This window comes from Gymnogyps californianus, chromosome 11 (assembly GCF_018139145.2).
Source record: "Gymnogyps californianus isolate 813 chromosome 11, ASM1813914v2, whole genome shotgun sequence".
In the NCBI taxonomy this organism is placed as follows: Eukaryota; Metazoa; Chordata; class Aves; order Accipitriformes; family Cathartidae; genus Gymnogyps; species Gymnogyps californianus.
In genome coordinates, this window is record NC_059481.1 from 8621556 (window position 1) to 8647237 (window position 25682).

General features: G+C 38.7%; 1 long non-coding RNA gene across 1 annotated transcript; it reads right to left on the reverse strand.

Annotated features, from left to right (window-relative positions):
* Positions 1 to 7042: 7042 nt before the first annotated feature.
* Positions 7043 to 24614, reverse strand: LOC127020834 (uncharacterized). The gene is made up of 4 exons (XR_007767117.1): positions 24532 to 24614; positions 24113 to 24171; positions 8305 to 8366; positions 7043 to 7087 (listed from the first exon to the last, which is right to left on the reverse strand). It is a non-coding gene; the product is annotated as an uncharacterized LOC127020834 (long non-coding RNA).
* Positions 24615 to 25682: the final 1068 nt, after the last annotated feature.

Below are 25682 nucleotides of genomic sequence, written 5' to 3' on the forward strand. Positions count from 1 at the left end.
AGAAACAGGTTTAACATGACAACATAAATAGCGATGAAAATGGCCACTTCTGTAAAGTAAATGTCACACACACTTTATCAGAGCTCCCACACACAGAAAAATATGTCAAAACAGAATAATTAGACAAGAGAAAGGAGTCAGTTATGTCCAATCACTTATGCTAATAGGAAAGATGCGTTATACAATCCCACGCAAAAGAAAAAAATTTAACTGTGCAAAATATGACATATTACAATCTGACACAGCAGACAAGCCTCTAATACACAGAAACATGTAGAAACAAATACACTAGACTGAAGGACTGAACACAAAATGACAAACTACACCTTTCCACTGGGAGAGGCAGTCATAAGATACATTTTGCTAAAATTCTTTCTTGCTCTGGCTCATTTTCTTTGTTTTAGAAAAATGTTTTAAAAAATAAAAAAAAAATCCATATTAGCTCATTTGAGATCTTCAAGTTTTTTCTAAACAGGACAGGTGAGAGAAGCGAGGAAAACAGTGCAAACTTCTTAAACTACAGCTTACAAGATGACAACCTGAGCCACGCTGCATAGCAAACAGTCTGGTGAGAACGTACAGAAAACAGAAGCTTTCTCTTTATAGGTTTCCTGCAGGTATGAACAACCAAATAACTTGAATGTCATCTCCTATGATCAGATACAATATATGTTCATTCATTCACACAAAGCTGAAATGATGTATGTGAGATCTTACTTTGTAACCAGAATAAATTAACCTGAAGCTTTTCTTCAATACAGTTCTATGCCTATATATGAAGAAATATATTTCCCGAAATGGCAATGTCTTCATTCTGTACTAATTCAATAACTGAGGATAGAAACTATGTGAAAAATATAAGTAAATTTTATTTTAATTGGTGTTTTAACTTTGTTTTCTTACTGACATAAATTAAGTGTAAAACATACTCTTTCCTGGAAAGACAAGTAATCTGTTCTGTTCTTACTGAACTGCATGCATATAATATATGCAAGTTGTGTGTGTATATGTGTAAACAGAGAGAAATGTAAAAAACCTGCATGTCTTATATAAGCAGTTGGTTAAACAAATCATTTGCCAATTTGAAGTTTAGATTTCATCATTAAAATACTGTCAATGCCATGAAAGTCATTTCAGGCAGATACGTATGATGGACAGTCTTGTGTCCAGAGTTGCCTGGATTTCATTCGTCAAAAATTACTTGGAATAAATCTTGATCTATCCATAGAGGCTAGAACAACGGTGTTCCAAGATAAATTAATTGAACAACCTTCAACTCAACTCATTTTAAAGGGGACTTGCTTGGTTTCTAGCAGACAGAGAGATTAGCCTGAAGCATGGCCACCACAAGCAAAGCATAAAGGCATTAATTTAACTTTAAACACTTGAATGGGGCTTTTGAGATTCCTAATCAACCTGTCGCTCCTGTTGTATCATTCATTTTGAAGATACATTCATTTTTTTCATGGATGACACTCAACACCACCTGTGACAGTATTTTAGCTCTACCACATACAGATGTTAAATCTGCGTAAGACACCTAGCAATATGCACCCTGTGTTCCATGCCTCACAATTTGCACCTCACTTTTGTACCCAAACCACAACAGAGTTGTTTGTTGAAACTAAAGTATGCTAGCAGGAAACAGCATCCATTAAAAGATACACGGGGGGATGGAACCTAACGGTGACCTATAAGTGATATTGCCTGTAACTGTTAGGTTATTGTTGATTTCTTATGCCAGCTAAAGCAAGAAAACTGGAAAACTGGGAATCAGTTGCTCATGGCAAATAGCACTCAACAGAGATCAAAATGAATATTCAACAGGAATCTAAAAAAGCTACAGAAATGCCGATTTATACATTTTAGAAAGTATTTGGCATGGTACAAACTGTAGTTTAATACTAACAAAAACACCACCTTGCATAAAAAAGGATGATTTTTCAGCATACATTTTCATAGAGCACAGGAATTCCATAAACCTCTGTTCATTAAGTAAAATAAATTTGAGATCAAGACATACAGACTGAAATTAATACAGCTGTCTTGATGACATATGTCAATTTAGGGTTTTGTCTTAAATGGGCAAATTATTCCCAACCAATACAGGTAATTATTTTCAGAATAATTATTTTCTGAATGAGTTGCTGCCATATGTTCTACAAATTCTTCTTCAGTACTCCTAAATATTTCCTAAAAGATGATAGGACTCCTGCAAATTCTTCCTAGTCATAAAAAACAACCCTCCTATACAATCTCAAATATTTAAATCAGCAAGAACTAATTATGAAACGATGTTTCACAGAACTTTATGCCTGATCTACCATTAAGTAATTTCATCAAATATGATGGCTAATTTTACTCTAAGTAATAAAAAGCTCTTTCATGTAGTGTAATTTAAAATGACCACATTTTTCAGCAAATGAAACGACATGTTGTCAATGAAATTTAAGCAACCTCAGGAGTACCATAGAGGTTTGACTAAATAATGATCAGATGAAAAATTACTTGGTTAAGTCTTACCAAGGATCTCCACACATTAGAGTTAAGTCTGCACTGAAATGCTGCGTAAACATATACTTCTTTAGGGTTTCTTTTTTTTTCTTTTTCTTTTTTCTTTTTTCTTTTTTTTTTTTAAGTGAGTGTTTTTCATTTGGAGATTATATCACGAACAGATGTAGGATAATGTTAATAGTCCCTTCTGGAAACATTAATCACAAGGTTTTACTTATTATTTGGTGTCAGCATTTAAAAGTTAAAGCATTTCCAGAACTGTCACTGTTGAAATATTCCTTTTGCTTAAAGCTAAATTACAAAACAGTAATTTATTTTACAGTCCCAGCATCTTTTTTAAGGCATATATAAGAAGGAAAATGGCAGGCAATGCCCTGTTCTCATGGCAACAGTGTAGACTGACAGTAGTAAGCGTGTTTCTACTTTAGGAAGAGGACTGAAAACCCAACTCTACCAAACTTTTTAAATGTTTGAGCAAATTTAAGTCTCCACAAAAGAGATTTTGGTTGTCAGCATGATACTAACATGATGCTTTCAAAGGTGGATTTCCCATTCCCAGCTCACTGAGCAAACATTAACCAGAATCAAAATAAAAGCAGGCTAGGGCCTTGTTACCAAAGAGACCTCAATCTCTCTTCCATATATATTCCCACATGTAGAACATTGTGCAGGTGAAGCAGACTGCTACTACTTCAAAATACTTGTTAATGTATGTGCAGAAATGTCCCGCTAACTATATTCAAAACACCTAAGAAAGTAACCAAAACAAGTCCTTCTATTCCCAGGTAACAACCTTGTTGGTTACTTCAATGTCCTGGAACTCAGCAACTCTGCATTATTCCTCCAGGTCAAGATTTGCCATGTATCACCCTGAACAGATTCAGCAAAGAGCTTACATGCACTTTTGTATTTGGGCTCTTAAAAAAAAAATAAACAAACATGCAAGCCTGTCCTTAAAGCATCAATGAAAAGTAATCAAACACGGCAGCACAGTCTCAACATCCCCAAAATCATTCTCCATTCACATTTGACCAAGGTGAAAGTTATTAACTGCTTCACATGAGATTTACCTAAGGTTTTAAAGCAAGCAGGTAAGAGAAAGACTATTCACTTGTTTAAACAGTGCTACATTTGTCAGCATTTAGAGGCCAAGAACTTTTTCTATAACATCCTCCATCACCTCTTTCCTTTTAGAATATACAGGATGAACATCAAATAAACTCCTCCCGGAGATGCCTGTCTCTCTCCACTGGCTCTAGAATTGAACCAGCTTCAACTAAGCACCAAGTTTTTAGAGTGCTCAAGGGATATGAAATGAATCTTAAAGACCATTTAGCTATTCTTACATCTTTGGTTCTGAAATTTCAGCCTTAATCCTCCCCTGCCTAACTCCACTAACTGCTCCTTTAGATCTTGTTTGACACCTCTGGAGAACAATAGCAAAGGGCTAAAGTAATGATGGAACTGCTTTTGCTTCCATGTCTAGTAAGAGAGACCACATCTTGCAGTCTGTACAGAAAAGTGCCTTAAGCCTGCTCCCTGGCAACTGATTCTCTATCTAGTTTCCACAGTATAATTTTCAAAAATGTCCATGTCAAAATGCAAGCACGTGCACCAAGGATTATTTTGACACATGGTATCCATCATTTGGATTTACTAATTTTCCAAAATAAACTGTTTTGTCAGTTTCCCTGTGCATGTGAAGTTTTGAGTAAAGGCAATGTGTAATGTTACAAGACACATTCATGTGCTGACCTTTCACAAAACCAAAATTGTTAGTAAAGCTAGGGTGGTGGGAAGCACTCCGTTTTCATTTTGGCCACAAGACTAAAACACCCAGATTTGAAAAGAGAAGCTGACCAGCACTAGCTTGTGGCCTGATTTTGCTACCTCACATGAGTGATCTGACTGAGGACGCAGCGTTAACGAAAGTTACTTGCACGACAAAATGTTTCTATAAGTAGATCCTTTCAGAAAATTTATCTGCATATGACATGCACAAACCAGGCTTATGCAAGTAACAGTAACTAACTACAGCTTATTTCCAGATCTAATTCCAGAGGCTCTATGCTTCTTTAGTTTGGCACAGGTATTTCTGCAGCACACGCTCACAGAGCCAAGTTTTGTGTATTCCTTCCTATTCCTATAATCACAGCTTAACCCCTACTTTTACACAATATCCCCTATTACTACCCATTCACAGGGTATTTACATATGTTCAGTTCATTGACAAACTGAGTTCTTCCTTACTTGACAAGATTTTTTTTTTTTTTTTTTAATGTTTTGTATTTCCAGTTAAATACCACACTGGATTTGAATGTATTTAGAAACCAAAATTCCAGCCTTTATATATAACCACTCAGTGGCTATGGGACTCCATGAAACTTAACCATGGAAAGAAGAGTTACCAATGCAAGTCACTTAAAGCTGCAGCATGCTCCCCTACCAGGCTGCAGAACAATGTAGCTACAATTCATCACTTCACTTGAGTCTCCCTTCTGGAAAGGGCTTGTACCACTGCACGCTTTTTCAAGAGAATTTGCATGAGATCAGTTTATATGCATTCTACTTTGACCAAATCACGGCTCACATCTTTACACAAAAGCTTTTTCAGCACTCACGCATGCTGTCTCATAAAATTGACCTCTATTCAAAAGAGCTCACAATAACACAGGTTTTTAAGCTGCACAATCTAGATTTTAAATACACTGAGTTGAAACTAACCTTTCTTCAGTTCAGGCTGGTCTCCTAGGGGGAGAAAGCTTACACAACCACATGCTCTATCCTTCTTTCCATCTGTCATTAAATTTTGAACCCATTCACTCATTTCAGCTAAATGCAATGAAGGCAAAACAGCTGTAACTCTGAGACCTGTTTTGTTACGGCAAACCCTTAAGAAGCCAGCCTTGTTCCTTCTCCTTTCACTTCCACCAAAGGCAGGAAGAAGCTTCAAAGAGGCAACAGCAGTCACCATCTTCAAAGCAACAGAGAGCAGCAAATCTGTTTCATCAGGTCTCTGTTCCCCAGATCAACCTTAACTTCTCATTCCTAGGCCAGATACAGTCCAGGTCCTGTCCTTCTACTCCTCAAGGCAGTGAAATCTAGTTTTGCCTGCAACACTGAAAAGCCTTTAACTGGCAGTGGGTAATCCTGGTACCTCTCCACGAATTACATTAGCAGAGTAAAAATCCCTGCTTTGTGGACTTCCACTTTCCTACAGCTGCGGTGTGCGGAACAGCCAAAACACTGTGAGGGTCTGAAAACACATCTCATTTGTCTCAGCTTCTGGGTACCCAACTCCGGACAACAAGATTGGAACTGTCAAGGATCATCATCAATTTAAGTCCATGTTTAGAAAGTACTTCTGCAAACACAGTTACAGACAAAATAGTAACACTCAGCAGCTTTTAACTAAGAATCTTTCACAGAGCTAAATGAAACCCTTACACAGTCCTTGTGGCATGGTCTGGAGCTGCACTCATCCTCTCTTAGGAACTGCTGTGGCTGCATGACCTGACGTGCACAGCTACTACTCCTGGAGATCTTCACTAATCCCATACCTGGTTGCAGCTTTCAACTCCAATTCTTTTGGAAGATATAAAGGAATACTTCCCCTCCCTGTCTCCCTCCCCTCCCTCCCCCATATAAAAATCCACATATTCCAAAAATCCAGACATAAAAAAAAAAACCCTACTTTTCTTCCCCTTGAAGCACTGCTCCTGCCTTAAACAATATCAAGTAAAAGCACTTCTGTAAGGGGGAATAATCATTTTATCTTCTTCCAAGTACCTGTATATAGAAATAATGAAATGATTCTTAAACTGTACAATCAGCCTTTGTAGCAGAAGGAAGTTCATTCTGGAAGGACATAGAACTTCCCACCCACGCAGCTCCAGAGTGCGCCCGTCAAGGACATCTGACTTTGTACCTACTGTATTACATGACTCAGTAATGGGGGTTAGTGTTTTCAGTTTGCAGTTTCTGGCAGGATCCCCAAAGTAATTTTCAATTAAAAGGTTAAATGCTGGTACTTGTCAAATGTGAAGACATACAGTGCCGTAACAATATGAAATAGCTTCCTTACAATTAAATTAATTTCATCGGGTATTTAAGTAGGGGTTGCAAATATTATGCCTTTGGGTAACTTGAAGAAATACCTAAATGAAGTGCAATCATTTTCTGTCACTATGGTGTCTCAAGTGGAATACAAGCCTGGCCTTCAAATCCTTTCAACTGAATGATTCAAATACATGTAGGTCCAACAAACATTTGACTATTTTTGTTTCCATTAATAGTCTGTTTTTATTAAATTAGCCATGTTGTTAAAAAAATGACATTTTCATTTCCAGTGCTAGTCTGTTTTTTCCCCCAAAATATGTAAATTAGCCACAAATGAAGAAATAGCGATGCTTCCAGATAATCACACAAAGAATCAACGACTTTGACTAAAAAGAGGCAGTACTGAATAAATTAACACCCCCCAAGGTTAACCTTCCTCTAATCAAACTGTTAAATAGTAGAATTATTTCTCTTTTATAGGTCCATAGAAAAAGGCTTGGGAAATAGAACACTCCTGAAACAAGGAAAACACAATAAATGATAGGTAACTTCTGGGAATTGAAGGCTCACTCTTACCTCCAGTGAACTCGAGAACAAGACTTTCATAATCTCCAGGACATGTATAACTGGACCTCTAATTCGTATATCTAATTTGATTGAGGAGTGAGAATTATGAAAATATATGAACGTATATTTAGCCAGAATTTTGAAGCAGTCTGGGCCTGTGGCTAAGGCTCTGGCCTGGATTCAGAGGAGGAACTAACAAGACTTTCATAAGTTTCCCTGGTTCTAATACTCTTGCAAGCATTTAACTTCTACATGTTTCCATTTCCTCAGGTGTTAAGGGACAATAATGATGCTTACCCTAATTTGAAATGTACTTAGACATCTGTCAATGAAAACATTTCAGTTATTTTTAATTTAATTAATTTTCAAATCTGTTAAGTAAAATAGTATTCTCAAATGCTGCTCCAGTTACATTAGGAGGTCAATGCAAAGATCCTATGCCTGGATCATTGTTTGAAGTGTTGCAGGATTTAAAAAAATGTGTGCGATTAAAGCTTTGACTCGGCAAAGTCTTACAAATGAACTCAACGTAAGTGAGGGGATTATCCTTGTATTTAAAATTAGGCATATACACAACTTATGTGTTTAAATGCAGAAGTTCAACTTGGCTGCAAGAAACATACTGCATACAGAAACAAAGCAAGAATAAATCTTAATGTTCCTGTGCAGATGTAGGCGACAACCCCCCCTCTCCTAGCCTTGTAACTTGTCCTCCATTCATCAGCTGGTGTGTTTATTTTTGCTATATGTGATGTGACTAGCAGAACTTAGGCAATGAAAACTTTTTAATCAAGTGAAGATCTTTTGAAGAAAAAAGAGGACCTGCTCCACTTCTCAGAATGCAAGGTCAAGAGTTATATACACACGTTTAGAGCCCAGTTTCATTTAGTTAAGTTTACAACTAAGAAAAGGAAACATTTCTTCATACAACCTGTGAAACCCACTGCCACATAGAGTTACTGAAATAAATAATGTTTTGGCAGTAACGGAAACAGAACTAGGTAAGTATATTACCATTAATAATCTACGTACTTACGCAGATTATAACTGTATCAGATCACACAGCCCACATGAGTAAATCAGAGAGAAGTTACTTCCATCTGATGCACAGCACTACTCTTACCCCAGCCAAAGCATTGCAGAAATGTGTTTTTATGCACTCACCTACTACCAGAGGATCAAGGTTTTCAACCAGTAGATACACGAGCAGTCCTGTATTTCAGTACCTAGAACATAGAATCAGAAATTAGTCTCTTACTATCAGGAGTTGCCCCTCCAGCCTCACGTTGTAAGACAGGAGTGCACTAAAGACTAACAATAACTTGGAGTGAAACACATACATTGCTATGGAGTAAGAGAGGCGGAAAGGCAGCAGAGATTTTTGAAGGATTAACTCAGCTCACCTCAATTTTATCAACTTCAGTGAAGGGCATTATCTTATCACAGAACAAAGACGCAAGACTGAAAACAGTCCTACCTCTGCTAAACAGTTCCCTAAAGACATGGCCTTCTCAAAACCACTGAGCTCTTTCTTTGTACTCCTGGGAAACGCCCTGGGGAACCATGGGATATGTGGTCTTGACGTTAAAGTGCTAGCAGCATTTATTAGTGGTGGAAATGAGAAATGAGTTATTCCTACACTCCAAGGAATGAATAGGAAAATAAGGAGAAAGAGAAACTACATATTTGTTCCTGATTTGTTATTTATTTTCCTTGTTTATTTCCCTTCATTCTTTCTCTATAGAGGCAGAATATGCTCATTTCTTTTCCGCTTTCCAGGCTTGATTAAAGAAATACAGTCAGTTTACATGAGGCTTAGAAGACAAACAAGTGATGGGAGAAGGAATGAATGAAGCGTACATCAGCAGAGGAGATGATACCTGAAACTTAAAGGAGACAGGGCAGTGAAGCTCTCCGCATGGCTTCATCAGTGCAAGGCACAGCTATAGACCAAACATTGCACTGTCTTTAAAATGATGAAAGGAAACAAGTCAAAACTATAGGTAGCCTTTTCCATTCTGCCTCTATTACTTCCTATGTATGCCCAAGACTACTTTTTCTTTTTTTTAAGCAAAACTAAAAATCACAGCTAGGTTTCTTTCTCCGTTCCAGTGGAACGGTAAGCTTGCTTTGTCCATGGCCCCTGCTACACAGCCACAGAGAAGAAGCCCCTGCTTCCTTCCAGCCTCAAAGTTCCTTCCAGAATGACAACCCCGTGCTAGCCACAGGCAGATGCTTCAGCACTCGCCTGGTGAGGGCACTCTCTACATGGCTGCAATCAGTTTGGTAACTGGAGGTGGACTATAATGTCAGTCAAACAGAGTTATCTGCATTCCTCACAGACTGCCAGGAGGTTACCTGAAAGCTAGGAGGTTACCTGAAAGCTAGGTTATATCTGTAGTGATATATATACCTCAAATGTCTGTCATTCCATGGTAACTACTTCTGTGTGTGCTCTTGCACACCACTAACTGTCATAAGAACGAGCTACCTTGGCCTTCTCTCTTCTACCTGTAACTGCATCATGAAGTTCCTCTTATGGCAGAACCAGAGCAGTGACAAAGGCAGTTAACACAGCATACCTTACGGACTGTGGTTTCCCTTTCATTTGTACCTCATAGTAACTTATTTTTGTGCCCACCTGTCCTTAAGCATGTGAAGTACACCAGCAGCTGCCAAACTGAAGATAAAGCTCTGTTTCCTTATTTTGTAAGACCATTCCAAAATAAGAGAGAACACCACCTGTGTCAGGAGAAAAAGCTGGGGAAAGAAGGAAGCAAGTAAACATGAGAAAATGAGGGAAAGTGGAAAAATATGAACTGTTATAATCTGTAGACATCAGGAGTTTGGGTCTGATGAGAAAGACTGGGAGAGAAAGAGAAGCTGAAGCTTAGGAAAGGAAGAGTAGTTTAGCAAATATTTGACAAGACCAAAAATAAGATAGAAGGGGAAAAAAAAAGGAAAAGACTCAAGTAAGGATATCTTTTGGGCTTAGTAAGGTAACTTTTCCAGAACACTACGGGTTAGATGTAGAGCTTTTGGATTAAAATAGTTTTATTGGAGTTAAGAGCAAAGTCAGCTTCTTAGCTCAGAAGGAAATTTCCATTCAGGAAATTCATAATCGCAGCCTTCGGTACCAATCAAGAGGAGAAGATGGGATAGTTTTCATTTTTTTTAAATTGCACAGGAAGTCAATAGAAGGAAGGGCTGATTACTCCACATAGGTATAAACTGTGGGGTGCATCAGCCCTAACAGCACTGTGGCCATGCTTTGTTCTAAACCATCAATAAAGAAGTCACAGTTAATGATGAGGTCACATTCAAAATTGCTAAATTTTTTATGGCCTTTTCATGTCATAGGACTACAGCACTAGAAAATTATTTTTATGAGCTAGTCTGCAACTGCTTTATCAAGCCGTCCAAAATAATCTATTTTTCCGTGTTTCGTACAGATGGCTACAGCTTTCTCATTAAGATACAATCAACTTACATTAATTTAAAAATAAGTTTTAAAGTTATAGCCAGCTTTATCAAACTCTCACTCTATTTTCACATGTATAGATTCCACTCACCTGTTTTTTCAGGTTCAGATAGTTTAGTTCCATATCCAGTCAAACTTGATTCCTTCTGGGAAGCCTAAACAACTGTATATTTAGCTCTCTGGGTTTATTTTGTCAACAGCTATGCTACTTACTTTTAATCCTTCTACTGCAATGTCCATTTTCTAGAGAATTGAAATTCAGTGAATTTACCATTACCTTTAAGCACCAAAGGTAAGATACTATTAAGCCCAACAGAGGATGAAATATGGCCTTAGGGAAATCAGCAATGTCAGATGTTAACTCAGCATCAGAAATTATATGGATTCTGGTCTTTGCATCTGTCGTGGTTTAACCCCAGCTGGCAATTAAGCACCACAGAGTCGCTCGCTCACTCCCCCTCCGGTGGGATGGGCGAGAGAATCAGAAGAGGAAAAATGAGAAAACTCGTGGGTTGAGATAAAGACAGTTTAATAAGCAAAGCAAAAGCCATGCACACAAGCAAAGCAAAACAAGGAATTCATTCACCACTTCCCATCGGCAGGCAGGTGTTCAGCCATCTCCAGGAAAGCGGGGCTCCATCACATGTAATGGTTACTTGGGAAGACAAATGCCATCCCTCCAAACATCCCCCCCTTCTTCTTCCCCCAGCTTTATATGCTGAGCGTGACATCCTGTGGTATGGAACATCCCTTTGGTCAGTTGGGATCGGCTGTCCCGGCTGTGTCCCCTCCCAACTTCTTGTGCACCCCCAGCCTCCTCACTGGTGGGGTGGGGTGAGGAGCAGAAAAGGCCTTGACTCTGTAAGCACTGCTCAGCAATAAGGAAAACATCCCTGTGTTATCAACACTGTTTCCAGCACAAATCCAAAACTTAGCCCCATACTAGCTAGTATGAAGAAAATTAACTCTATCCCAGCCAAAACCAGCACAGCATTTTGAAAAAGAAATAGTAGAATCAGAGAATATAGAGAGAGAGCAGGTAAAGCGATCAATGGTTTGCAGCAGTTGACTTACAAGGAGAGACCAAAAAGTGTAGGATTTATCAATCTGGAGAGAAGATCAAGGGGGAATACAATCAGGATTCCCAAAATTATGAAGAAAGTGTGAAAAATGAAGGCAGAAATTTTACTCACAAAAATCCTGCAATTTCCAGGCTATTAGGAGGCACTGAATGAACACATAATACAAAAGAGACAAAGTACTTCTTTACACAGTGGGCAGTATACTTCCTGACCTTGCTGCCACAGAAGGTGGCAAGGACAGAGTGTACCAGCAGGTTCAGAAAGGGATTATACAAATTCATGGACAATATGTCCATACGTGGATAATACACAATGATTATTGGTGGGCTGTACACACTGATATCCCTATATAACAACTACAGATGCTGGGGAGTCTAAGGAGAATGGACCACAGCAAGTGGCTAGGCTCATGTGCACTCCCTATAGAGTGTCTCCTGTTGCAACGGTTGGAGCCACAGACCTCTTCTGATCCAGTAAGGCATTTCTTATCTTCTTATTTAGATGACCTTAAGAAAACAGTTACTTTATTTAACCATTCACTAAGGAAATGTTACCTGACCTATATACCAAAAACTTCAAGATAGCTGCACACAGGTCAGATTATTTGTGAAACATGCAGCCAAATTAGGATGCTAGAGGAGAGCTGTGTGGAAATGTCAGAATGCATTAACCTGCATTGTATATAGATTAGGAATGCATAAATAAGAGAATGGTATTTATGTATTTAATTTGGAAGATCTGATCAACAGTGTTACCCATGTTTATCTGGAGTACAGTGCACTGGTATATATACAAAGAGTTTTTCACAATTCAGTAATTGTCTCAACTGCAGAAGTCATAGAAAATAAAAGCTTCACATGGAAAACCATTACTGTGTCAAACCAGTATGCAAACTTAGAGATTGTGGGTTCTACAATTTTTTTTTTTGAGACATAACATTGACAAAAACATCACCATCCTTCCTGTGAGTAATGAGCATAGCAAGTTCCCTGAACAAAAGCCCTTCTTTCAAGAGAAGTTCTCCTAAAACCACAAGGAGCATAGAAATATATCTTAAGTAATGCATCTTAAATTTTTCAGGATATATTACAAACACAGCTGTGCAAACGTTAGCATATGAAAAAAAGAATTTTAGCCAATTAGTATGCGAATCATCATTTAAAAGCCCCTTTGGTGTAATTTTTTTTTTTCAGTCAGAAGAACTTAAATTTCAATTGCAACTATTCTGGGATATTTATTTTATGGTAATTCACTTTTCAAAAGTTTGAATCTACTTTACTTTCATTGAAAAAGATGTTTCTAAAATGAAACATCTGGCTAAAAGAAGGGGACGAGTTTTGGCATCACTGGGCTTTAAAAATCTTACATATATGAACCTATGGTGACATGCATATCAAAAGGAAAAAAATTAAGGAGAAAAGATGTCATGGGCTTAATCTTGCCAGAAGGACAATTGTTTTTCTTCTGAAATAGAAGCATTACAGCAGCTTTTAGAGGATTTCAAAAGTACAACTTATCTTGACCAGAGAACATAAAACACTGACTGACGTCTATATAAATTTCCACACAGCGTATTTATTTTCATACACTGCTGCATTCTATTGTTATGAATTGGAAATACTTATGAAAGATTCTTCTTTGAATACCATGTCATTCTGATTAGACCATGAGTATGTTGACAATTTTATCAACAAGATTTTGGCTGTGTATAAGTTAAGAGAGTCCTTTTAATGAGAAGAAAATTATTCTGGTATCATGATACCTTTCTTCCTTGGGTGCTCAGAGATGGAAGTGGATAAGAAGGGACTTTAGCAAAGGTATTTTTGAGCAAGTTATAAACACAAGTTAAACTGGGAATGTGAAATATTTTCTTTATTGGGAAGTAAAAATGCCTGGTCCATCTAAATGCATTAAGTGGAATAAGTACACCATTTGTACTATTAATTGGTGAAGAATGAATGTTATAAAAAATAAATTATAACAGAGCATGTGAAAATCTGGAAATCCATGAAATTTGGAATAAATGTTGGCACTGTGGAGCAGCTTCTAGCTCTGTGCATTGATTTGCTAGTCTTTCAGAGGGGTAACGACAGATGACCTTCAGTGCAGCTTTAATGCCTTTACTTCCAAAACCATAAGGATTTGTTAAATTTTGTGGCCTTCTAGAAAGGATAGTTTTCCCTACAGCATCAAGGTTTGATCTACTACAGTGAAAATATCTTAAGGCATTACCGATTCTCAAGTTTAACCACTGAATCAAAAATAAAATCTCCCGCAATTTCTACACACTCCTTGAAACACTGCCATCCAAGCGCTAACCAAAGGGGAGTAATTTAGGATTAAGCAAGAAATTATGAAGCTCCTTTGTAAGACTTTTGGGTCATTCCATCAGCTTCATCCACAGAAAAGCGTACTGTACTATTCCTCTAATAAACTGATATAGCTCTGTAATAAAACTAGTCAGTTTTTCTTATTCCATCCCACTATGCTTGTTCCAGAACCTGGCTCTTCTGTTAAGTAGAAATCTAAACTGCAGCTCAAATTTCCTCAAGACCAGTTTATATCAATTTGTTTGTGTTTAATTGTTGTCTTTTAAATAGCACCACTTTTCTGGTATTTTCTCCCATGGATATATTTCTAAGTCACCTCTCAGATTTCATTTTGCTAGGCTAAATAAACCGTTGCCAATTTAGTTTCTTCTTGCAGATAAGCTTATCATGCCCATGATCCCGATAACCCTTCTGTGGATTTGTTGAGGTTTGAGTTCCTCTTTTTTCAACAAGGAAAATTGGAGTTGTACATGGTATTCAGACAGAACTTTATCATGCCTTGTCAGGCACAAATACTTCCTTATTTCAGCTGGGAAGACTTGGTCAATCTCAAATTCCGTTTGCCCTTTTGTGCCTGGAACATATCGCTGGCTACTAGCTATCCTGTGATCACCTAATATACTCAGGTCTGTCCCTTCCTCTGTTGTTTCCAAACAATGAGCTTCCAGTTTATATCAGAAATTGTCAGTGATCCCGAAGTGCATGACCTTGCACTTCATTCCATTAACTTTCAGCCTGTTCCTATTACTCCAAACCTAGAGGTCATCCATTTCTTCCTGTAAGATATTCCTGCCCTTTCTGCATTAGCAATGAGTCCCAACTGTATATCATCATCAAATTTCCTCAACATTCTCTGTCTTTTTATGCCAAAGTCATTAATAAAAGTATAAAACATCCAGTCCCCTGACTGATCACCAAGGAACTTCATTTGTAACCTTCCTTCCTGCCCAGTACTTCCCCTTTCAACAGAACCCACTCCTCTCTCCTTCAGACAGTTCCTTACTCGCAGTGCCTGTACAAATCCCCACCTCCTACAGTCTAACACTAGTAGTCCCCTGTTGCTCTCTAGCAAATGTTTTGCTGCAAAACATCTAGAACAGATATACTTTTTCCAGACAAGCTATTGTTTTAAATACCTGTTTAATGGGTTATGATCTAACTTTGGCAAGCACATCTCACATATCTTTTTTTTTTTTTTTTAAAAATCTCCATCTTTAATTATATTTTGTCTTTAACACTTGTTCTCAAGCCTTGAAAGCACATTATATCCACTACAGGAGGGAGTATGGAGTGGCACACAGATTCAGATCCTGAATTGTATCTAGTCTTGAAGAATATTTTTAAATACTTTTTCTTCCTCATTGATTTTCTGCCAATGGATTGGAGGACAGAGTGTATTACACAGAGACTGTTTGGTACTTTCTAGTTCTAGATCATTTGTTTGATTGATATCTTTACTAGAAAGAGATGACAGATATGAAAAAGCTTCTACACAGTGGGAAACAAAATAAAATAACATTTTAGTTGAAAAGAGATAACTTGAAGGAAATATGGTTGAACAGGGAATGACTAGTCATTATTTTTCACAATAAAAGAATAAAGTAGGAGTACCACGTAAAATGATGTAAAACAAACAAAAGAATTTGTTGCCGCAGGATATGTGGAAGTCAAAAGTAAGAATGTCTTATGAAAGGGATTTGATCAGTTCATGAAAGATAGATATGCCCATGTCTATTAAACACAATAACCTAGCACAAGATATTCTTAAGCTGCCAATTTCCATAATTTGAGAGGATCTATACCTGACCTTATAAGAAATGGCCATTGTTGGTACTTCATTAAATTAATATCTGGTCTGACACTGTGATTTTTGCTGTAAAACATGACTGGGTGGAACACCTAATACAGCTAATTAATTTAATGATCTCCAATTATATCATCCATGGCGTTGAACTGAACTCAGGCCCCTTCATCAATACATAGGAAATATCGCTTAGAAATTAATGGAACATATTTCCGTACTCCAATTCATCCACCCACACAAAATTCCAGAAGACTGTACAATCCTATTTTATCATGCTTCTCAACAATTTACTCAGCTCTCTACTGAAGTGAACTTGGTCCCACATCCCTCTTACACAGCACAGAAAGTATTTCTTCCCTTTAACTTTTACATTATTTGAAATTGTGTAATAACAAAACATAAATAACTAGTCATGTATTGAAAACCATGAAGATCAATTTTACAGGAAACCTTAGCACTTTGATGTACTCAAGTGAAGCACCTTGTGTCCAATACAAACTCTATTTGACAGTATACCTGTAAGATCCAACACACTCTAGAGAGTTCAAACTCAGCCAAAAATATGTTTCCTCCTGAAGCATAAGACAAAGTCACAGCCCCCAGAATGAGGCTGTGGGCGGACGAGAGATGAGGGCTGAATCATTTTTCTCCCAAAATCAAGGAATTGTTTTGGCTTCTTCTTTGCTGAGGTCATTTTGTGTCTGCATAGATAATAATAAATAAATACATTCTAATCACTGTGGATTTATGAGGCAACTAAAGCTATTTGGGCTTTTGCAGAAAGTAAGGCTGGGAAAATAAGCTGGCAATTTTTTTGATGTGTCACATGCCCAACTAAAACAAGCTTAAATATAATTTCCCTTATTCATCTATACTTTAAAACAAACAAAAAAAAAGAACGAACCACAGCTGGCATTAAACCCATAGTGTGTGGGCAACTATATTATGTGCCCACTTTGCAGACTTCAGAAGGAGCACTCACAGGCTGGTTACAACACTGACAAAGCAAATCCTACCCCAACTGATTCTCACACACCCTTGGCAATCAGTTCTCTTCCTGCTTATTTTTCTGTCTTAAATTAATATTCCAAATCCTACACCACTAGCTACACCCTGCTGATTTTGTGTCATACTTATGAACACAATACAGTCATTAAAGGGTTTCTCCAGATGAGCCACCACAGAAATAAACCTCACATTTTATTTTGCTTTGTTTTTCCTGAAAGGCAAAGTTCTTGATGCGGCATCTTAATTTGGGTATCTATTGACTGGTGTAGCAAGCTGTCTCTACCTCTAAGATCCCAGCTGCTTCCTCTTCAGATGTTAAACTTTTTGGAGCTTCTATAGGAAAAGGTCAAGGTTCAAAATACTAGGAAATAATACCATGATATTTTCTGAAGTGGACCTTATAAGGTCAATTCACCCTGGCATGTCACCTTATGAATACTGTGATTTGCTGAAGTGCTTTTCAAACTCTTATTAAAATAAATGTTGTTTTTTTTCCTTAGCAATGCCTTTCCCACCACAAGAACTGATTACTGGAAGCTACTAATGGTGCTATTTCAGTCCTAAGTTCCCACCCATCTACAGCTTTGGCATATAAAAGGACATAGTGACCTGCTTTGGGACCCCTACCAACGTGCTATACAAGAAATACATACCTCAGGCTTCACACTGTTTTATTGCCAGCTTTTTGCCATTTCGTCTGTACATTCATTTAGGTAGACTTACTTAAATGAAAAAGATACAGTATGTTGCTTTTCCATTTTTAAGTTCTCCAAAGGACTCTAGACCTTGTCCTTGTACGTAAGCCTTGCAGAGATAAGAGACAAGGGAATGAGACACAAGGAACCCCAGCCATTTCAGTTATGAATGCACAGCTTTAAGTAGTCAATGAATTGAATTTGCCCTGGCCCCAAACATAAACTACTGAAAACAGCCAGATCTTTCACATACAGTGAAAATAAAGTTTTGGCTGACTTAGCAGGAAGAACTCAACAAATGGAGTGAACAGGATAAAAACTTTTGTAACAATATTGGCAGCCTTATAGGACTCCATATTCAAAGCTGACAAAAAGATATTCGTAAGAAAAAAACATTCCTATATCTTCCCTAGGGATGGTGGCACATCTCTAAGGATATCCATGAACAAGGCCCAAAAATTAATCCCTATTCACTTGCTGAACATGGCATTTCTCTGTTGCTGATGTTACAATCAGAGGTGCCAGTTTACTTAACAGAAAGTACTTTAAACTGTCTTAGTAACATGACTGAATATTAACTATCATCACAACTACTACTTGAGGCCCACATCGTGAATGGGAGTGAGGATGTGGACCTTAGTGCCTAAAGACCAAAAAAGACCAGGACCCCTTCCTCTAAGTATTGCCAAAGCCTGTGTGCACTGAAGCTGTTTAAGATGACAGCACAGACAAAGGGACAGGACAGCACATACAAACAAGCAGAATGAGCAACATGAGACCACTTACAGTCATGTTAGTTCTACATTTATGTATTTAATTTTCATGGGTAAGATAGTATATGTCTCTACCAGGAGCCTAACTAGCTGTAGTGAAAATGGGTTGCCTTTAATTTCCCATTCTTGCTAAACAGAAGACCCAGAGCACCACAAATGCATATTTGCCCACCTATGAGATTTTGCAAGGTTTTAAGAGCCAGGAACAATATATTGCACAACATGGGTTACACTGTGAAGTTCCAGCTTCCCTGAAGTCCACAGCAAAATTCCCATTGACTCAAGCAGAGCCAGGACTTCCTATCAGTTCCCAAGAGGTCAGCTGTGCTGAGAACTGTGAGCTGTGTGCATTGCAAAGATCGAGTATCACCAACCCTTCAGTTTGCACTCACTCCTCTTGTGATCGTTTTTGCATGTGGTAGTTTTAGCTTTGCATGCTTTACAGATCAAGAAGCCACCACAGCATTCTGGTTTTATTTATTTCATGCAATAATGAGGCACGCTTAGTTTCTGTTTTCCAACCAAAAGTGCTGCAGGGATGGAAATTAGATAAAACCTCATAATTCATCTGGTTTCCCACCCCCACCACCTACCTCTCTTTGTAATTACCCATTGTTGCAGCTCAGTTACTAAAACTTTTCCCTGCTGCAAATAAGCTTCAAACCTTGTTTCTTCAGCTTCAGTTACATATTATCAACAGAGCTTAAACTGTTCTTGCCTTACTGATGCATGTATGGAATCTGAAGACAAATTTAGACTTGGATGAATTGCTGCCCCCGTAAGGACAGTAGTTGATCATGGAAAGACTTTGCAGTTCTTTGGCAGTACTGCTCCTGACAGCTACCACCATCAGACCCTCTGGCCTCCACAGCCACGTAGCAAAGAGAAGGAGACTAAGATAATCTGTGTAAATGGATAGAGCCTGAGCTGTAGGAAATATTGCAAGTTTGGTTTGCACAGGTTCTTGTGAATTTTTCCTTTGATTTTTCCATATACATGTTTTTGCACCCCCTGAATTTCACTTTGAGTTTCAGGTTTGAACAAGAATGTTAAAAGCTCAAATTGAAACTCACTTGAAACCATCAGGTTTCATTTGCAAAACCGTAAGTGGGCTTCAAGTCATTTGAAAGGTGCAAAATAAGGAATTTAAGTGGAACTTACAACAGACGGTTTTATACCTAAACGCAGAGCAAAACTTGAAAGTAGGCAAGTTTTGTGTGGTTATGTAAGAAACATTTCATGCAGCAGTTCTCCTGGGCTTACTCTTGGTGTATGTGGAGAAATGTGCTCTCTGCACTCACCTAAGATGTTGCAACACTCTAATACGCCAGATTATTTTTTCTTTAAACCTCTGCTTAATATCTCTCCTCCTTACTCTCGCTGGAGCAGAACCAGCACCAAGACCTTTGGGTAATGAACTTTTATAATAATTCCCCAGAAATCTCCTCTCATATTTTAGGACCTAAGGGGTTCCTTGCTTATGGTTATACACCATCTGTCACTATCTACAAAGACTAAAATGCCAAGGATGGCCTTCAGCTGTCTGCCCCTCTGAACAGGGTGTTACAGGATGTCTCATTCAGCATTTGCAGTCACAGGAGAGGGGAGATTCTTTCGTTCAGAGCAGGGAATAGCCTTCACAGCTGCAGAACACAGGAGGCCCAGGGAACTTCCTAAGGCCAGCAGCTGTGGAAGCAAATTTTGGCTGGATTGGTCCACTATTGTTGATGCACATAAGGCCTGAAAATCAGTGTCAGGAAATAGTGCACATGCAGAAAGACTCATGGTCTTTTCATATTTAGCTATGCAACTGCATAATAGTTAAACCTTGCTTTGATGTTATGCTCAATATTGTTAGTATTAATAAAAACTTATGCCAGCTCTTCCAGTGAAGTCATATTTAAATGAAAACTCAGACCTGCCACCACCTCCCTTTTCAACTAAACCAATCCACCAGTGCAGTAATCATGACTTGAAAAAGTTGTCACAAGCATGAAATTAAACTGTCAGACATCTCTTCTTTCATACTGTAGTATGTATGAAGTTGGGAACATTCAATTTTACTCTTACTGTGACTTAAGCACCAACTACTTACCATCCTAAATTACCCAGCAGTATAGCTGTATGCTCAATCTCATTGCAAAAGTTCTTCTTTCAGAAGCTTCCTAGGAGACCTACACGAAGACAACGAAACCTAACACGGTGTTTGGCACTAAGCTTTTTTAGTACTTCTGGCTCTGCCATTATGGACAATCCTGAAGATGGGGAGATTTCCTGTCACTCTGCCACCAAATTGCTGGAGCCTTCTCGTAAACTCTGGGCTAACTCATTTTTGCACCTTGATTTCAACTCCTGAAACATAGAGGCAACTCTTGCCTAACTTCACACAGATATGCATTTAGCTCATGACCCTCTGATATTCTCAGCTGTAAACTCAGAATGTTATTAGCAAGACACATAACCCCAGAAAGGGCTAGGAAGACGTTTTCCCCAACAGGTTCAGGCAGACACTAGACACAATCTTTCAATTTCCTTCCAGTTTCAGTCTGAGGTGAAATGGCAAATACTGCCCCTCCAAATCTAATGTTCTGCAAAGCAGTGGCAGATTCGGCATTCCCTACTTCATATCCTGCAGAGCAAGCCAAAAGCTAAGAACAGACTTGCTCAACAGCTGAACAACAGAGGCAGAAACAGATCCATTCAGCAAGGAGAGCCAAAGAAGGAGTCAGAGAGAGAGCCAAAGCCACCAGCTTCCTCCTGCTGGCTATGCAAGTAAGAAAGGAGCCCAGAACAATGGAGGCAGCAGAACAGGATTACACTGGGGTCATTTGGTTTAGTTCCCAAATGGCTGCTAACAGATGCCTCTAAGAAAATTTACACTGCGTTGCTGCTGCCTCATCACCCTGGAGCCACATACCCCATGCTCAGTTTGGCAAACTGCTTCTCCTTGTCTGCTTCATCTACCCAGGCTGAGACGCAGACATCAATGAGCCCACGTGGGGGGCCCAAACTCCACTGGCTCCCCTGTGTTTTGGACCCATCCCTAGAACTGGTAATTATTCCTTTGGCAGTGCTTGCCTGCCAGAGAGCATCTCCCAGCCCACCCCTGTGGGGTTATGAGAAAAGTGCAGCTGAGAAAAGGATTGATATCAAATGGGTCAACTGACAAGCAGAAAAGGATCAAAGACCACTTGATAAGCATAGGAACAGAGGATAGCAAGGCAGGAGAGCACACTGAAGGAGAGGATGCCAAAAGGGACAGATCATAGGAAGGGACAGAGAATTTGGGGAACAAGAACATAAAGGGAATACTATGACATGGTGGCTCCCAACCTATGGCTTGAAGGCAATACATTGTAATGTTGCTTGCGACACAGGAAATGAAAATGTTCTGAGGAGGACATGGAAAACAAAGTACAATGTTGCCAGCAGCATGATACTTGCTCAGTGTTGTTGTCGATAAGCCAACACACGTTGGGGAGCACAGCTCTTTGTCTCCCTTAGCTAGAAGTTACAATTACTTTACCCGATTCCCCTTCAAATTTTTTTTTTTGTGGCTGCATCTCTGTTTAGCAGAATTTGGCTCTGGAGCTGGCCAGCTCTAGCTGGCTACACCATGTGTAGGCACACTCTGCAGCTGAAATAAAACGGTCACAGCCCATTTCCCTACAAACAAGTGAATACCACACAAAATGTCCCCAGCACTGCCTGTGGCTGAACTGGCCTCTAATTCTTAGCGCTGCTCATTTTGGTGCTCTTGCCAATGAGATGGTGACAGGCACATGGAGAGATGCTCACTGCTGCTTTCTGGGCTGATCTTGTTTCTGAGGGTATGATCTTAACTTCCAAAAGTGGAAACCCACCATGCTTCACAAGTACCCAATATATCACAAAAAAAATCAAAGATTCCTGCTGGAGATCAGATGAAGGAAAAGACCCTCCTGTGAGAATCAGAAGATAATGAAATTTCTTCATTTCTAACCAAATAAACACTGGAACATTTATTCTCTGGTCCTCATTTCATGTACATGATGATTTTGAAATATTTGTTTATTTTATAATATGCAGCAAATTGAATGGTCCTTACACACAGAAATAAACAACCCTTTTTCTCCCTGCCATACATGCACATACAGAAAATTCTAGTATGAAACTTCTTTCCACATCCTTCCTTTGTGGTTGTGAACTCCTCTGGGGCTGACACAACTCTCAGCAGAGCCAACAGAACACTTGCCATTGCTTTCAGTCAGAATATGATTGTGCCCCTTTCTTGTAGCAGGCAGAGAGTTAATTGAACAGAGTTGAAGATGTATTGTAGGAGACAGGAGTAAATCAAATTATATGAAAACATTCCCACGGTTTTGATTTACTTCACAGAAAGAAGCAAAATATTAGACATCTTATATTACTTCACGTTTGCCTGGAGGGCAAATGTGAGGTAAATGTTCAGAAAATTCTAAAAATGTAGCAATAAGCTCCTTTACTAAGTTCTGTATGAGTTCTGCATTACTGAGAACACAATATTATTCTAAGATGCTGAATAGCAATCTCTAATCCTGTTTCAGAGGGCAATAGATTCCACCGGTTTAGATGGGCTATTCCTTTGCAAAACTGAAATTGGAAAACTAATTAAAATGGTAAACAGGACTCTCGGTGGTAAATTGGGCAAGTTTGTAGTGTTGCTGACATCTACTGAGAGAAAGCGAAATTGCACATCTTCCAAAGGGATGAGGGGAGACTTGGCCCTTATTTGTTGTTTGCCATTTTAGTTTTCAGCCACATTTTATGCATGCTTGCATATTTATTTATTACTTATCTTGTATCAATATTCACTTGCTTCATTTAAGGTCAGTGAGTCAGAAACATTATAGGGAACGTTTAAGAGGAAATACAAGGGACGTTCAGGAGACAGCTGTATCCCTTATATAAATGCTGCAGATTTGTTCTTATAGTTCCAAAAGTCTGAATGCCCAGACTGACACACAGCATCAGGTATATCAGGATGCATGTCTAATTCATACTGACTGCACATAAAGCCCTCAAATTGTGGCAGCTGAAGCCAAAATCCACGTAGTACAAAATACTGGATTTAGGAAGTCATGTTGCACAAGTGATATCGAAAATTTATGTATCATTTGTTTCCTATAGGAAATTGATAATTTAGCTGAACTATGGCAGGAATAAAAATATCACCACCAAGAGAATGGTACTCAAAATGACAATTCAGAGATACTTTCTGATCTGCGTGTCTGTTGTCATGATGACATATGGCAGTTACAGTATTCAGGCAATTCAAGAAAAGTCTTTGCTGGTATCTTATAAAGCATATTCTTTCCCCATGCTGAACAGAGAAGAATCCATAGCCATCCTTACAGCCACAGAACAATAATCATTACTACAGATCTCATGTCTAGGGATTTCATTCTACAAAGTTAATAGGAAAGGTCTGCGTATCTCAGTTTGGGTAACAGCAAAACTAATTTATGGAGGGGGAAAAAAAAAGAAACAACATATAAAATTCTAATAGAGTTGGAATGAGTCAGGGTGATAATGATTGTGAGTGGATTTGTGTTTCTCCACTTCTGGGTGAATTTCTCATCACTGAAGTTACACTGAATTTACAGGATTATAAATAAAAACTAATTTGGCCAATAAATATTTGTAACGTAGGGCAACACTATCAATAAAGCAGCTTAATTAATTTGCTTTTTGTAATAAGAGAAACATCCACAGTCAAAATTAAATATCACATTACAAGATTTGATCTGTGATGAAGTTATTATGAAATGCCCCTCTTACCTTGACAGGGACAGGATTTCAGTGTCTGCAAGGGCTTTTCACATTTGTTTCTGCAGATTCTGAAATGGATATAAACATAAGATGAGATCTTTGGCTCATGTATCTGATGTATAAAATATCCCCAGTAGGCATTCTTGGTCATACAGGGCTAAACGCCAGCTTTTTTACGTGAGTAGGTCCAATGGATAAAGCTGATACACACTCAGCTCCCACTTAAGTTCTGCTTTGAGTATCACACACGGATAAAAACTGCAGCACTGTGTTGAAAATCCTCTCCCAATTGTTCTCTAACTGAAGGTACCTCATTTCCATCTATGCTCCAGTTATCACCTTGAAGTTTTCTTGGTACCTAAAGCTTGGCTTCTACATGCATTCTGACATGCCACGATCTTGGGAGGGCTATACAACTCAGCACTTACTTCTCACATCGGGGTCCATCAGGATTCATGCAGTCATCACTTGTGTCTGATCCAGTATACATTCTCATTGCTCACACTGGCCTCCTCAGAAAAAGTAGTTGCAGCCTCGTCTTTCTTTCTGGAGTAGGAAAAGGTGGGTTATATAGCTTGTCCACCACAATAATCCTTCAAAGAGCAACTGGAACCTAATCTTTCCCTTCTACGTGTCAGATAGGTTAGAAACCCAGGCCACGTTCTCCCTCTCCCCGAGGCTTGCTAAACTGGATAACAGCTTCCCCAGAGGAGATAAGCTTACACCAGTACAGAATAGTTCGCAGGCCTGTGGCTAATGAATTCTTCAGAGACATACAAGAAATAGACTTGAAGGGAATAGGCTCTCTGCAATAAAGGGATTTAATTCCAGCTGAATTCTACAGTCATCTAATCATTGGATGGTGTGATTTCAGAGAAATGACAGTCACCTAACTTCTGAAAAGAAATACCTCGGAACCTTTTCTCCTGTCAGACTGCAAATCCAGAGTACCTGGAGGTACTTCCTTACTGGCTCTCTTTTTGCTTTCTGGTGGGATCTGGACTTTGCACAGATCTTCCAGAGGGAGCTTCTCACACGTTCTATAAGAAGCCCTGGCACTTAACTCATGGCTGTGCCTTTCACTCTGTGCTCAGACTTCTAAAAACTGTACAGCACAGGGCTCAACACTGTAACATCTAAGTCTCAGAAAATTTCTGCATGAAATGCCATTTATACACTCATATCAATACAATTTAAATGGGCATTTAGGAGGGTTAAGTATCTAGCGAAGCAAAATCCCACGGCCTGGCCTGGTACTTGGATGGAGTTCTAACAGTGTTATATTTAAAAATACACAGATCAGAAATAAAGATGAGGGAGCAGATATATTTGAACAACTGTTCCTGAACAGAAATAGTTTCCTTATTCTATTATAAATCTATTTCTGATTACCTAAAAAGAATGTTGAAACGTTTGGCTTTCTAGAAATAACTTGGTTCCAAAGATGAGTCTCTGAAAAGGCTCATTCTGGCTTGCATTCATTGAAAACCAAGGCACTCAAATTAATATCAACATTTTGGCAATTCTAATAACAAAGACTGCCAAAAGTATGTTGTCTATCAAATGTACACGGAAGAAA